Source organism: Diadema setosum, chromosome 15, assembly GCF_964275005.1.
Source record: "Diadema setosum chromosome 15, eeDiaSeto1, whole genome shotgun sequence".
Taxonomy (NCBI): domain Eukaryota; kingdom Metazoa; phylum Echinodermata; class Echinoidea; order Diadematoida; family Diadematidae; genus Diadema; species Diadema setosum.
The window spans coordinates 25,046,230-25,060,961 of NC_092699.1; the positions used below are offsets into that span (position 1 = coordinate 25,046,230).

A 14,732-nucleotide genomic window follows, 5' to 3' on the forward strand; every position below is an offset into this window, starting at 1 on the left:
CGTGAATTCGGGCCCTAGATTTATAAACAAGCTGGACAACTTCGAATGTTTGGATTCCTAATCTTTTTGTCGTATAAGGAAAGTGCTTAGATATCATGTGAAGAAATTAAGAAACACTAGCGAAGAAAAGTTTGTGTGAAAGAAACTTTGCAATTGCCAAAACAAAATAAAGCAAAGCTAAACTAAAACTAGCAAAACAAAACAAAACAAAACTCAATATAGACCGAGGGCTAGCGATACGTGCAATGGGCACCTACAAACATGCATATATTAAGTATAAATCAAATGTTTTAGAAGCGCGAGACACACGGAGGTAGAAGGAGTTAATTTAGAGAGACAATAATGGGTAACCGCGGGCATTGATTAAAATGCATCTCGCCGTATTTCATTCCCTGTACAGAGAGGGAAAATCGAAAGATGAATGTTGTTTTGTTTTCGGAAGCATGTATATTCATGCATAATGCATACACATTATCCATGGTATCATGAGCACTTCTTATGCACATTTTCCCATGCCGTCCCTTGTTCAAACTTATCCTATACCCTGTAGCTACAGGTATACATGCATAATATTTAAGGTATGAAAGAACACGTTTTTATAAGACACACGGTCAGGTGTTTTTTTTTTCAGTGTGTATGTTGACATGGATGTGTACTCTTTACTGTTTGCTTCTGTGTGTGTGTGTTCATTCATTTCGTTTATTTCATTTCCGACAATGCAAAACATTTTCATACACAAAATAACACAATATTAATGTAATAACCAAGAAAAATACGTGAAGTTAACAATACTACGCATTACAAAAGCAAATGAAAATTGAATTAAAACTATAAAGTTGCAGGGAATGGAGGAGACATGCTAAAAAGCTATAAGCTTGTATTTTGCAGTCTCCTCGTGTGTGTGTGTGTGTGTGTGTGCTCCTGTGTGTTTGTGAGTCATGAAGAACATTACCATATGGGATATATATATATATATATATATATATATATATATATATATATATATACATATTATTTTTTTTTACTGCCCTAATAATCTTCCGTGAAAATGTTATAGCTTTTATGGTGGGATTTTATAATGGACTAAATTTTGTGACAATAACAATATCAAGCCGGTGACCGCTATCATTGAAAAATTACTGATACATTATAACTAACAGGAGGGACAGACAGAGAGAGAGAGAGAGAGAAAGAAATAAAGAGAGAGAGAGAGGAAGAGATAGAAAGCATGACAATGTGCCATAATTCCGACAGAATGTCTGAAGTCTGTGCAAGCGAACATATCGATTTCAGAAAAGGCCACATAGGAAAACGTGTCCTCGATTCAGCCTAAATGAAACGACTATGCATGTATATGAAACTGTATCACATCACAGTTATTAAAAAAAAGGCACCCGGTAGAAACATTGTGATTTTCTAGTATAGGCGGTTGTTTCATTTCTTTCTTCTCTTTTTGTGATCCACGATCGCCAGTCGACAATGTAGAAGTGAACAGGGTGAATGCCTGAACAAGACTTCTTATATCAATATTGATTAATTCTTTTGAATCTTGCCATCATTCTATTTACAGTTCTATTCAAAAATAGGTTACGTAAACATATTATGCAAATGTACTCTGTGTATATAATGTGTACATTATTATCTTTACATACATACTGTCATTCAACAGTATTACATCAATAAGTATTTTGAGCAATGTCTGATTTTTTATACACAGTTCTGCGAGAATTATTTCAATCGCCTCTTACTGCGTCTGACTGACATTGATCACGCTTTGTCGAATTAGTTCGAGATATATCATAGCTTTTGAAGACATACTATAAAAGTTGCTGAAATTCTCCCCCCCCCCTTGTTTGCGATTGTTTTAGAGAGGATATCTAGATTATAACATCCTGTTTGCAAGCCGATAGTAGAGGAGGATGTGGCTTCATTAGCAGAATCCATTCGGACTTGTCTTTTATTCTAGCGTGACATAACGTCAGGGTGATGTTTGATGTGTTGCTTTAACCCTGAGATTGATAGAAAAATACGTGCAGCGGAGTTTGCGTGGTTATTTCTCGAAACAAATATAATTATATACATATAGGTGTTTTTGTTTTTTCTAAACCAACGACAGTTCGATGGTTATCAGTAAGGGAGTTCACGGTTGCGATTTGCGCATGCGCAAAATAAAGGTCAAATGAGAATGTTTGTGTACTTGCCATTGACTTTCAAACGAAAGGAATCCTCAGGCAAATGAGGATTTGGAATGTTAAGTTGTGTGTTTCACCTTGTTAGAACGCACAGGTGAAAGTGATTCATCAATAATGTTCAACAAAAGCTGCACACGCATTTCTTTAACATTGATTACAAAGGTGGCATGCTTCAACAAAAAAATGCTCTGTCACAGGTCCTTTCCATGTTATTTGAAAGTCTGTGGTGTAGGGGTCAAATGAGACATGCGCTAACCATGAACTCCCTTATTAATACAGCTCCTTTAGAATTTCTAGTACAAAACTTTTTTTTCCCCGAGAGAGTTTGGAGTGTACATTGAGAGGAGTACAATCTTAGATATCTTCATCATATTCATCTGTAACTGGCAGTGAAAACATATTTCGTACGTCAGAAACCGCACACCGAAGCATAAACAGATGCGAAATTAGAAAAACTTCAGCTGTTACTTGAGTTGATTTTCCGTATTTTCGAAAGCAAGAAAAAAAAAATCGAATATGACAGTAGTACAACAACATAGTGAAGGAACGATTTTTCTTCATTACTTCCCTCGAAGATGTTTTTACTGGTGATGTTTGAAGCGGGCGGTTGCCTTTGACGTTTATCCCGATGGATATTGGTGAAACAGATCAATATCGAAAAGATAAGTAGCAGCCTCTCCAAGGTAATTTAGACAGATATACCTGTCGTCTGCTTTCGATCGGTTCACACCTGCGAGCAATTCTCTTCCGAACTCATTTCCTTCTTATACCTCCTCCTCTCTCTGTTTCTGGCATTAATCCTACACAGACCCGAGGATTCTATACGAGGAGACATTATTCGCCTAAGGTTCTAATTACGCCTTGTTTGAAGGGAATGATGTCACATCTTATTTAGATCGTAAGCCTTCATACCGACTATAAAAACACTAAAGAAGGGTGGCTAGGGGAAAAAATAGTTGGATGAATCTTCACCGTGTTCTCATAGTATTACCCGGTATTCAGCGCAAACTCTGCTGAAGTACTTTATGCTATTAACACTCCAAGAACTTTGTGTTTGTCATAATCTAAGTAAGTTTAGATAAAGTAATCATATTTTATATTACATACAATGTGCATGTTGGTGTAAGCCTATGATATGTGTGCAACTTATTCTATATACCTATACACAGTGTATACACATTTACACATAAACAGTATATAGACACCCACACACACACATACACACACTTTTTATGTCTATATTTATTGCATAATTACTACGTCATTAGGTACATATACATCGATTGTATATCAGTCGCTGTTATGGTCTCTGTTTCAAGACACATGCACGTACACCAGACGAAAAAAAGCGGGAAAAAAGAGACACCATATCAGTATCACGTGACCGCCCAAAGAGAACGATATGACAACTTTCATCTTAAACGAGGTTAAGACAAAGAAAGTAAAAAGGAAAATCAGGAACAAAAAACGAGGGCAATGAAATCCAATCCACCATCTTCTCCTTCCGACGTTAGAATCTCTTCCTGCGTTTCGCGCCCTCCGCCTCTCCTTTTCTCTTGTTCTCCTCTTAAAAAAAGAAACAACAACGCCGCTTCTCATTTGGAGATCTCGATAATCGTTACCGTCTATACTTTCCGGGCATCGGCCGCCGCGTCCCGTTCGATCGTTGTGGGAGGTATATCGCTACATTTCTTTCGCTGTCGTTGGTGTTATCTTTGTCGTTGTCTTTGTTTTGTCTGTTTGATGAGTGAAACCGGTCCCAAAGCATGCAGAGATCGCCCTTTTTCGTCCGCTGCTCGATTCGACTGTCGACATGAAGACAGCCACCTGCGCGTTGATGTCCAGTCTTGTATACTCAAAAGCAGGGAGTATGGATAAATTTGACAGATGAGTAGTAGTGGACATTGTTGCAGCTTTTGTTTCATTGAAATCATAATCATTTCTATATGAGGGTGTGTAACGTAACAGTTTGCGCAGATGGAGAGACCTCTAGGTGGAACAAGAAAGTTTCAGGTTATTTTAGTCGTTATTTTTGTTTTCTATAATGCTTTCTTGGAGGAAAAAAAAGCACAGTTATCAATGTGGTTGGCTTCTTTTTCTTCTTCATATATTATTCTTCCTGCTCCTCTGCTTCTCCTCCTCATCTTCTTCTTCTTCTTCTCCTTTACAGAGTAGGCCTATACGTTCGCATTTGAGCATTATGTCGGAAAGAAGTCACAGATGCGTTCTTTTTACGTCTTCTAATATCATATTTCTGTATAAATATGCATATGTGTGTATATGCATGTATTCTTTGAGTGCGTGTTAGATGCGTGTGAAGGATGAGGGAGAAAAGAACAAAATCGATAGTTTCGTTCTTTGTCAAGCCCAAGTTACTTTTTTCTGGGGAAAAATAGACACAGCAATAATGGTACTTCTTCACTTCGCATATTGGTGTTTGATTTTGTTTAATTTCGCTGTGATGGGACAGGTGCTGAATGAATGAGACTGAAAATGACAGAGAATTATCCAAATCATACAGCTTTGGGCCACAACATCCTACAACTTTTGCAGTATTTCAGTAAGGATTATTGTTTTAAAAAAATGTGATAGGAAAAAGAGGTTAATAATATACACCGAGTCGGTGATGCATCAGAAATGTATGGTAGTACATTGGTAGTTTGGCAGAGGTATGGTAGTATTAAAAAAAAACCCTCCCTTGTAGTTGTTGTTATTGATTGGTTTTTTTTTTTTATTGCTTTTCATCCATAGTCCAGTCGACTGGCCGGTTTGATAAGCTGTGTACCACCGTAGTACTTAGACATCATGACCACATCAGTTTACTAATGAAGGTCCTTGTGTGACAATACAATGTTCCGTTCAAACATCTATGCTCAGAACCTTATAATGACAATCTTACTGTAGTGTGGCACAATAAACATACGATCAAAGCGCCATGCACCATGCCACTTCAGTCATCCCAGCGCCATTTTCTTCATCACAGACATCCCTCACACACACCAGCAATATTTACACATGCATGGATTATCATTTCCTCTTATACATGTACTCAAAACAAAAGCCAAGCAAATCATGTGTGTTATAAGAATGAAAGCTACACACAAGACGTGGATGCTGTTTTGATGTAAGTTGTGCGCTTCAGTGAGGCAGGTTTCCCGCGCGGGTCGAGGTAGAAGTCAAAAGTTTTGCCGCGCGTGGCGTCCTTGATTAAATCTTGTTTTCAATTTGTCTGCGGCGGGTTCAACTCGGCGGGCAAGGCGAGGCTTGGCTACGAAAGGGTAGCATGCGTGACGGAGGCAGGCGACGTTAAAGGTCTCCATCTGTTTTGTAAAGGGGAGTAGGGGAGGATTCGTCACCATCCCCCTTTGCCTCATAATTTCTTCTTGGGGGAAAGGGGGGGGGGGTCGGGGGCGGGAGAGGTATCATGTCTATATGCCTTTAATTTTCATCTCTCTTTATCTATTCTGGCAATCCTTCCCTCTTTCTTTCTTTTTTTTTTCGCTGTTTACTCCGGCCGTCCTTTACACAATACCATCGAATCAATAGTTAGATGAGATACTTCTTATCCAATCAGTTAAAGCATTCAGGACTGAACAAGCTGCTTACATGTATTTTGAAATTATGCAGAGCTCTAGCTCCAATGAGTCAAAGATCACCATCTCTTGATTATTCAAGACCTACCCCAGCCCCTCCTTGATAAGTATAGGATCAAAATTAATGATTGATGGAGTGTATTATGGCCAACGACTTGCTACCAGCGGGAGTGTTACCAATTTTGCCTTTGTAATGCAGAATCTATTTGGACTGTTATTTGAATTTCTCCCAAGCAATAATAAAACATTGATGACATATGCCATTTGTGTGTGTGTGTGTTGCGTGTGTGTGTGCGTGCGCGTGTGTTGTTTTTTTTTTGTGTGTGTGTAAAATAGCAATGATAAGGCGCCCCTTTGGTAGGAAGCTCGCGACGACCTTTAAGGAATACTGAAATCAAGACATTATCTTCCTAACCCTTGGTTCAATTTAAACACCGACTTTAAATCATCTGCCGCGCGATACTAGAATCAAGGACAACATACGTTACTGGTTCGTTATTCCCTTCTTCCTTTCTTTCTTTCTTTCTTTCTTTTTGCCTTTCTGTCTGTCTGTCTATCTGTCTTTCTTTCTCTCTTTCACAGTCTCCATTGGAAAGGCCCATGACATGAAATAAGTAACGTGACAGACACAAACGCTTGACTGGTGACTAATAACAGCTCGCCTTCCTATACAGTGGTGTCTTGTCTTTTCATTTCGGTGCACATAAGTTGATGTCCAGTTTATATTCATCTGTGTTACTGTTTATTTGATAGAATAATGATAACATCCAGACCACCGTTCTAATGTCTCCCGATTGAATACTTCCTATGAAAAAAAAAATAGTGAGATCGGAGCAATACAACTTTGGCATCAACGTCGCAAATGCGCAAGTGTGTCTGTTTACTTGATATTTGAAAACGTTCATGTAACTCGAGAAAGAGCTCGCACATTTTCGACGTGCCGCGAAGGGCAAAAAGAGCGTTTTTTATGCGCGTGTGGCGATACAGTCTTTGTTGTAAATTGATTGGCCATGTTTGGTCCAATTCGAGGCCATCTACAACTGACGGTGGAATTGGGTTACACAGAATTGATTCATTTAACCCTTTGTGTTCTAGTGTGCCGATTGGAACAGGAAAAGTAACGTTGAATACACAGGCCCGAATTCTTGACGCAGAAAGGGTTAAGAAGGCAGTGAGAGAGCTGGAGCATGACAGTGTGTCGAGGAAGTGAAATGGCGAAGATTGGGACAAAATGGGGGATGAGTGCTTGGGCGAGTCCATTACTTCACAGGTATACCATCTCCTCAAACTCTGAGAGGGATTTTATTTTCGTTTTTTATTGAGAAATGAATTAGTGTGCAACGTTATAGAATGGGGAGTTGTCAATACGTGATGATCATATTCTGATCATTATTTTATCGTTTCTTCTCTTCACTGTGTTTAGTTCGCAGTTCACTGGGGTTATACGCATGCAGCTCACGATGAGAATCGTATTCTCCAACCATTTAAGATTCAAGACTGAATTTCTGAACGCCATAACACAACAGATAAACAATGATCTTTTATAACGAATAATAAAAGTGGGACATCGGCGAAGCTGCATAAAGAGGTTCACCTTTTAAACATGGCTCAAAACTAATTAAAGCTTGTAACTAAAAACTAAGCACACGTTTAAAATCGATCAAGATTCTACATATTCTATGCAGTCATGGCAGTGTTTCAAAGTAACTTTTATGAAAATGACTTTACTATTCCTCGTTACTCGTCACACGTATTGTTATAATGTATATCATGTATAGATACATACTTTTTTTTCCCTTTTTGTTTTATTTTTTTTCTTTATATGTTTTATTGATTTCAACTATTGGCATACAAACATAAATCATTTCTAATTATGGTATACAAATAACACAAACAAGAAAAGTAATTTAGCGAGACAATAAAAATAATTTAGCGAGAAAAGAAAAAAAAAGAGAAAAAAGGCAGCAAAGTAGAGGTATGTTGGACCTTCAGTCCTCCATCAAGGGGAGAGGGGAAATGAAAAACCGGAAGATACGCGGTAGTTTACAACAAAATAAGAGATGATTTCGATTCGCCACAGAAAGAGGGGAAAAGGGCAAACTCACTTACACTTTGAGTGTATGACTATTGTGATGAAATAGATAGAAGTGGAGGGAGCATCTATTCCCTCCCAAGCATACGCATTGTAAAAACACTCTACCGTATATTCTACATACATTGTAAACATACCAACCTAACAAAATAGATTGTACATAAATGTACATACATACAACTACAAAGGTTCGAAAGAACTTGCCCTCTTCTCCACATTCCTTTAAATGCCGAAAATCTCGAAAAAAAAAAAAGAATCAGCTACAGATGTATAAACAAACAACTGGGTACTCTGTACGCGGAAATATTTATCAACATGTAGTTCCCAACACCCTTGGCAGAGGACAACTCGGTCGTCAAAGATTGATGCAGACAGCTTATTAAATAGATACATACGCTGAACATAGATGATTATATTAATATATATATATATATATCAATGTAGACGTAAACATATAAAGCAGAGGGTACTAGGAGAGACAAGAGTGTTATCCACAACTACCGACTACTGTGTGGACATCATACAAGTATATGATTGTTCCTGTAAGATCGCAAATTACTTTGGAAGCAAAAAAAAAAAATTGAAAAAAAAAGAAAGAAACAGATTTATATGATGTCAGCAGATTTATGTTTATTGATAAAGCGCTGTGGAGTCAACAAAAGTAAAGGATATGATTGAAAAAAATTTGGATCTATTTTGATGGATGTCTCTTTTTATCAAACGCTGAAAGGAATTTGCGTCGGAAAACCCTGCATGATAAGATTCAGGAAGGAAGATAAGAATAATGCATGAAGGATAATCATATCAAGGGTGGGTTCTGAGTTCATCTGTTGGTATGCCGCAGATTTGTTTACAGTAACTTTGGCAAATCAAACTATGTAACCACATAAGCTTGTCTGAATTTACATAGCGGAGAGACATATTATGTGAGAGAGGAATAGAGACACACACACACAATAATTATATATATATATATATATATATATATATATATATATAGAGAGAGAGAGAGAGAGAGAGAGAGAGAGAGAGAGAGAGAGAGAAGAAGAAGAAGAAGAAGAAAATGTAGAAAGGAGATCGAAAAAGAAGAGCGGAAAGTAGTGATGTTTACCTGGATGAATTATGAAGACATTAAAATAATGAAGATGGATCTAACACGAAAATGCATTAGCCACAAAGAAATAGCAAGAAAAACACTGAAAGGATGTAGAAAAGTAAAATTTGTGATAGAAAGAGTGATAAAAGGAGAAGAGAACGAGAAAGAAAACTAGCTAGTTGGTCATCCCTGTTTACATTGCATAGCAAAAATAGTGCTGATATTGATACGATACTAGTATGGGCTATATACAGTTCAGAGTCACAAAACAGCCTACATGATCATGATGATAAATACACACAGGCACAAAGTGAAGTACTGAGTATCACGATGCGGCTATATTCAATGCAACGTTACGCTGTATCGCAATGTCATGTTATTATGCATGTATTCTGTATTTAAGAAAAAAAAAGGTGTCCTGGTTGTCAGAGGGATGCAACAGACATTATGTAAACATCTCGTCGACGGCATGTGGTGTTCCTTTTATGAGCAAAGATCACTACTGACGCTGACAACCATGCACGAACAGAATATTTATTATGACATCATACCACGAAGAATTTGTCGGATGAAAAATATACACCCGGAGAGTCCCAGAAAGCTTTAGTTGATAGTGTTGACATAAGAAAAAGGGAAGCATTAGGGGATAAAGAGAAACTTGGGAGGGGGTCGATGGAAAGACAAACGAGGTGATGAACGAACAGGAAGAAAGCAAAGTATAACAAAAGAGACACAAAATTACTAATGGATGATTATTATATCAAGTGAGATAAAAAAAATATGAGAGAGAGAGAGAGATAGAAATAATCATCAAGAGAAAAAAGAGGGATAGTAGAAAGAGAGAGAGAACAAGCGAAGTATATAGATAAGTATAAAGAGAGTAAAAAGAGGTAAAGAGAAAGAAATGATGAGCTAGTAAAATGATTATGAGATATACATACGTAATAGACACATAATATGTAAATATAGATATACATACGTAATAGATAGATAGATAGATAGATAGATAGATAGATAGATAGACAGATAGATAATATAGATAGATAGATACATGGTAGAGAGATAGATAGATAGATAGATAGATAGATAGATAGATAGATACTGGTAGAGAGATAGATAGATAGACAGACAGTTACAGTAGATAGGTATAGTGACAGAGAGAGAGAGAGAGAAAGAGGTCTTTATTACAAACCGGATGGAAAGTAAAATCATCTTCGTTAGATATCAAACTATTCCAATGAAAATGTATATTACTCTATGTATATTAGTCGTCGTCTTTTGGGGGATGATGTGACTTTTAAGGATGAATGAAAATAAGTGGATGAAGAATGATAATGAGTGTCTTATGCTACATCTCTAAATAGGAATGTTGTCATGGTAACAGTAAGCGATCATGTTTGTCATTGGAAGAATGCGTTGTTGTCTGATTCGGAACATACATACCGGCTTCGGCTGTTCGGTTAGAAACCATATAGACCAGGATTATAATATGCTTAGAAAAATAATCCAAGAACCACCTACGCAGGATAAATAGGTATTTATGACGTGGCATGAGAATTCATGCTGAGACTTTTCGGTATATTATTGTAGAGAAGAAGGAGAGATGAATACAAGGACAAACTGAGTATGAGAGAGGGAACTTACTAATTGTAGCAAGTTTCCTCTATATACATTTCTTATTAGTTAGTGCTATTTCATTTCAAAGTGATTTCATGAAGATCAAATCATGTAAATTGCGTGTATCAATTCAATATTAGATGTGCTTGTAAGTGCAGCTGTAATATTGTATCATACTTTCGTTATAATTATTGTTTGTATTATGTTCTTGCTTCATGACATTTCACCTTTCCTGTACGAATAGATGATGCTACTTGCAATAATCTTGTATTGTTTGGATGTGGAATTAAACAAATGAAATGAAATGAATCATCTGATTGATAGAGAGAGGGAGAGAGTGAGTGAGAAGGAGAAGTGGACTGAAGGAGATTAAAGAACTATGGAAGCGAGAACTCATCTTAATGCACCAAGGGCGGAGAAAGCCTTGGTATCAATGATACATCATGGATGTATATAGTGAGAGGTGCGTGACAAGGAAAGATTTTGATAAGAACAGTTTAAGCGAGAAAGAGAAATACCGACGAAAATAGACGGACGGAAAGAAGAATTGTTAGAAATTCTGAGAAAAAGAGAAAGTGTGTGAGAGGGGGAGAGAGGGAGAGACACAGGAAGTCGGATTGTTAAAGAAAGTGCGAGAGAAAGATAGAAAGAAGAACATAAGACTGTCGGACTTTGACAAAATGGGCAGATAAGTGGTACAGACATCAATTACTTTGAGGCAGGAGATGAAACGGTGGTAAGGTCGACGAAAGTGCAGGCGAGATAAGAAAAGGCAGGACAAAGAAAGGAATTAGAGACTATCCTCTCTTCTCTGTTTGCCGGGGCAAGGGCCCCGAAGGCAAACTGATCAGTCATCGAGGTTAAAATATCAGTCACTGATGTACTTTTTGAAGTACGACGTAAACGCATTTTGGGTGTCTCAAAGGGAGTAGGGGGGAGGAGGGAGGGGCACGTAAGAAGAAAAGGCGGTGTTAAGCTGGGCTGGAGAATTTTCTTCTTCTGGAGATGGTAATGTATCGCACGAAAATGCTGCAGCACGAAATGTCATTTTTATTCTGGATTGATAAAAAAGAAAGAAAGAAAGAAAAAAAAAAACAGGGAGCAAAAACAGTTACCCTGCTTGCGATACGGTATATAGGTAAACAAGACAAGCTCTAGTGTATCGCAGTAGGTTCAACAATGTGATATTCATATTTCTTATAAAAGCACCTATTCATCTTTTGTTTTCATGTTTACCACTTCTACTATCATTTCCCTTGCTGCGCTGTCTTTCTTATTTTTTTCTTAAAATTTTTCTTAGAAGTTTTTGATTTTCACTGTACAAATTGACTGTTATTAATTTCCGCCAACTCGCTCTTGATATATATCTGTATGGCTGTATAGACCAATTCGGTTTGGGTACTGTCTTTTTAATATGGTAATTTCTAACCTTATTCTGTGCATGTGCCATATGCACGTTTGGCAAATTAGAATTCAGCATGCGGAGAACCGTTCGATTTAGCGACTGGAAAGCAAAAGACAGTGTGGACAGACAGAACATCATTTATACATTCACAGTTGTCATAGAAACCTACAAAATAGCTTTCATAGTAAAGCCGTATCCCCAAGTTTGTGATCAAAACTTGAATTTTGATACCTCCCACGTGACCTGTACGAGAAACCCGGCCGCTTCGGTGATCCATATTCCTATATTCTGCGTTGGAAATCGTAAACTGTTTTCCAGGTTAACACAATAGGGGTAATACCGTGCAAACTCTCCGCAAGGAAAAGAAAAAAGAGTATTATCCTGTGAAAAAAGACAGAGAATGTCATATCTTTTTTCATGCTCCAGGTATTGATCAGTTATTATGTCACCTTTAACAGTTCACTATACATTGACGGCGTTGATACTTATGTGGGCAGTTGTGCCACTTTTACTTTCATTTATTTACTTTCTTTTCCATTTCATTCATTTCATTTCAACCAAAATGCAGTTATTGCAGTATAACATTTACATGATATATTTAGACACGGTTTTACTGCTCTTGTACATTTTCCTTTTACGTGATGGTTGGCAAACATCAGTATTCTTTCTGATCACGTTATTGAACTCTGGAGCACAAAGAGGAAAATCTATACTCCGTTTCATCTTGACCCGCTAGCCCACATTAGTCTGATGATTTCATGAGGTCTATAACGTTTATATGATGACTCTTTTTCTCCCTTCCCTTCTGGAATTGGAGTTGGTAGTCGCTTCACGTATCCTGGAAGCTGATTGATTCGCCTTCCTTCGTGAGTTATGGAGTGCTCGATTTTATGGTATCCCTCCGCATAAGATGTGGAATAATATACCCCGCTATACACTTATTAGATTGCGTATAATAGGATTTCTCGTTCAGTGCCTATAAGGTTTTCAGCAAAAAGGTAAATAGCGTTAAATTGGTCTTTAAAATCCAATTCTGTGTCTAGTGTATTTATTTCAAAACACCGAGCTACGATGATCCAGCGATGAAGGATGACTTAAAAAAAAAGGGGGGGGGGGGACTAACCAAGACATGTTGATTCTGAAGCCAAGTTTCAGATAGAAAAAAAAAATAATGATTTGCACTCTGTTCTGTTCCACACTAATTTGTTTGCGCCTATATGTGTAGGATTCTTGTCAATTCATATAATTGGGATATGTGCTAAGAATTTTTCCCTCTTCCGAACTGGACACAGAAAACGCGTCTAAATACATTTACTTCACAATGATAAAGACATACGTCACCTGTACGTTTTGTAGCTTTACACGGGAAAATGAATTAAAAATTGCAATGTGACTCATTCTAGCCGAAAACGCAGCAGAGAATACAAAGCCATGTAAATAAAACCCATGCTTTAGAATAGCCAGATAGAATATCTAAAAGTTGTGATTGGATCGAGTTACTTCTCATGGTTTAATAGATGTGGAAAAGTTTGTATATATTCCATTTTCAAGACGGGAGACTATCTCAATTGAATTACTTACAAGTATAGGCCAGGTCCGAGTGACGCAGTATTTATATTGAAGTCTTGGTTCAACAAATCTCTGTTTGAGAACAACTGAAAGAGAGAGAGAGGGAGAGAGAGAGGGTGATTGATGCAGAGAAATGTATGACTTTTGGTTCTGTGTATGCCTAGTTATTGCTTCTGTTCGGTTACTAAGAGAAAGCATTCCTTCTACTGACACCTCTCTCTGTTAGTCATAACATATTCAGGCTGATAAAATGGCCGATGTCATTATTATGTTTCTCTTTTGTGATGTCTAGTATTACTTCTTGTTTGCATTTCTTCTGCTTTGGTGACTGAAAGTGTGTACCTGCGCAAGTGCATTATGTGTATGTGTCATGTATAATGTGTGCGTGTATATGTGTTTGTGTAAAAAAAAAAAAAAGTGTTGGTGTGGGGTGTATAATGTGGGTATGTGTTTGTGGGAAATCTAAGCCTGTTTATGTGACTGCGAGCTATGAGTACTCAATCCTCGAGTCAAGTTGTCTAAATTCATACTTGACTTTCACAGATTTTCCACGAGACCCCACTATTATACGCCAGTGTTGCTTCAGCAACACGCAGAAACTGGTGACAATCGGCGGCGTGCTTCGCGAAATAGTTTCATGAATAACGAAAGTAAATTGCGTTGTTTTTACAGTGTCGTTAAAATAAGAGTTTATGAATGAAGACTATGAGGAATCATATACCCTATGACTTTGGAGCACATTGACCCGACGCGACGCAGTGTCACAGAATTTCACACCTCTTGATTATCACTCATACTTTAATAGTCAGTGGTTATGGCAGCGCGCGTCGGCCGCGGCGCCATCAGCAAATCCGGTCCCAGTGATTGTATAGCATACTTCTGGTATACGCATCTCCACATGTGTGTATGTCTCCATGAGTAGGGTGATGTGTTATCCACACACACACACACACACACACACACACACCCGCACACACACATGATTTCACACCTCTTGATTATATCATTCATACATAGTCAGTAGTTATGGAAGCGTAGGTCAACCGCGGCGCCATCATCATCAGGCGCCAGTGATTGTATCATACTCCCGGTATTCTAGTCTCTGTGTTTATACATGTATCTCCTATGAATAGGATGACATGTTTTATCTATACACAAAAACACACAA

At 37.7% G+C, this 14,732-nt stretch overlaps 2 protein-coding genes across 2 annotated transcripts in view; one reads left to right on the forward strand and one right to left on the reverse strand.

Annotated features, from left to right (window-relative positions):
• LOC140238757 (cdc42 homolog) overlaps positions 1–14,732 on the reverse strand; it is a 148,522-nt gene that overhangs the window by 84,757 nt on the left and 49,033 nt on the right. The gene's annotated exons all lie outside the window — the stretch shown is intronic.
• LOC140238756 (uncharacterized) overlaps positions 1–14,732 on the forward strand; it is an 81,079-nt gene that overhangs the window by 16,687 nt on the left and 49,660 nt on the right. The gene's annotated exons all lie outside the window — the stretch shown is intronic.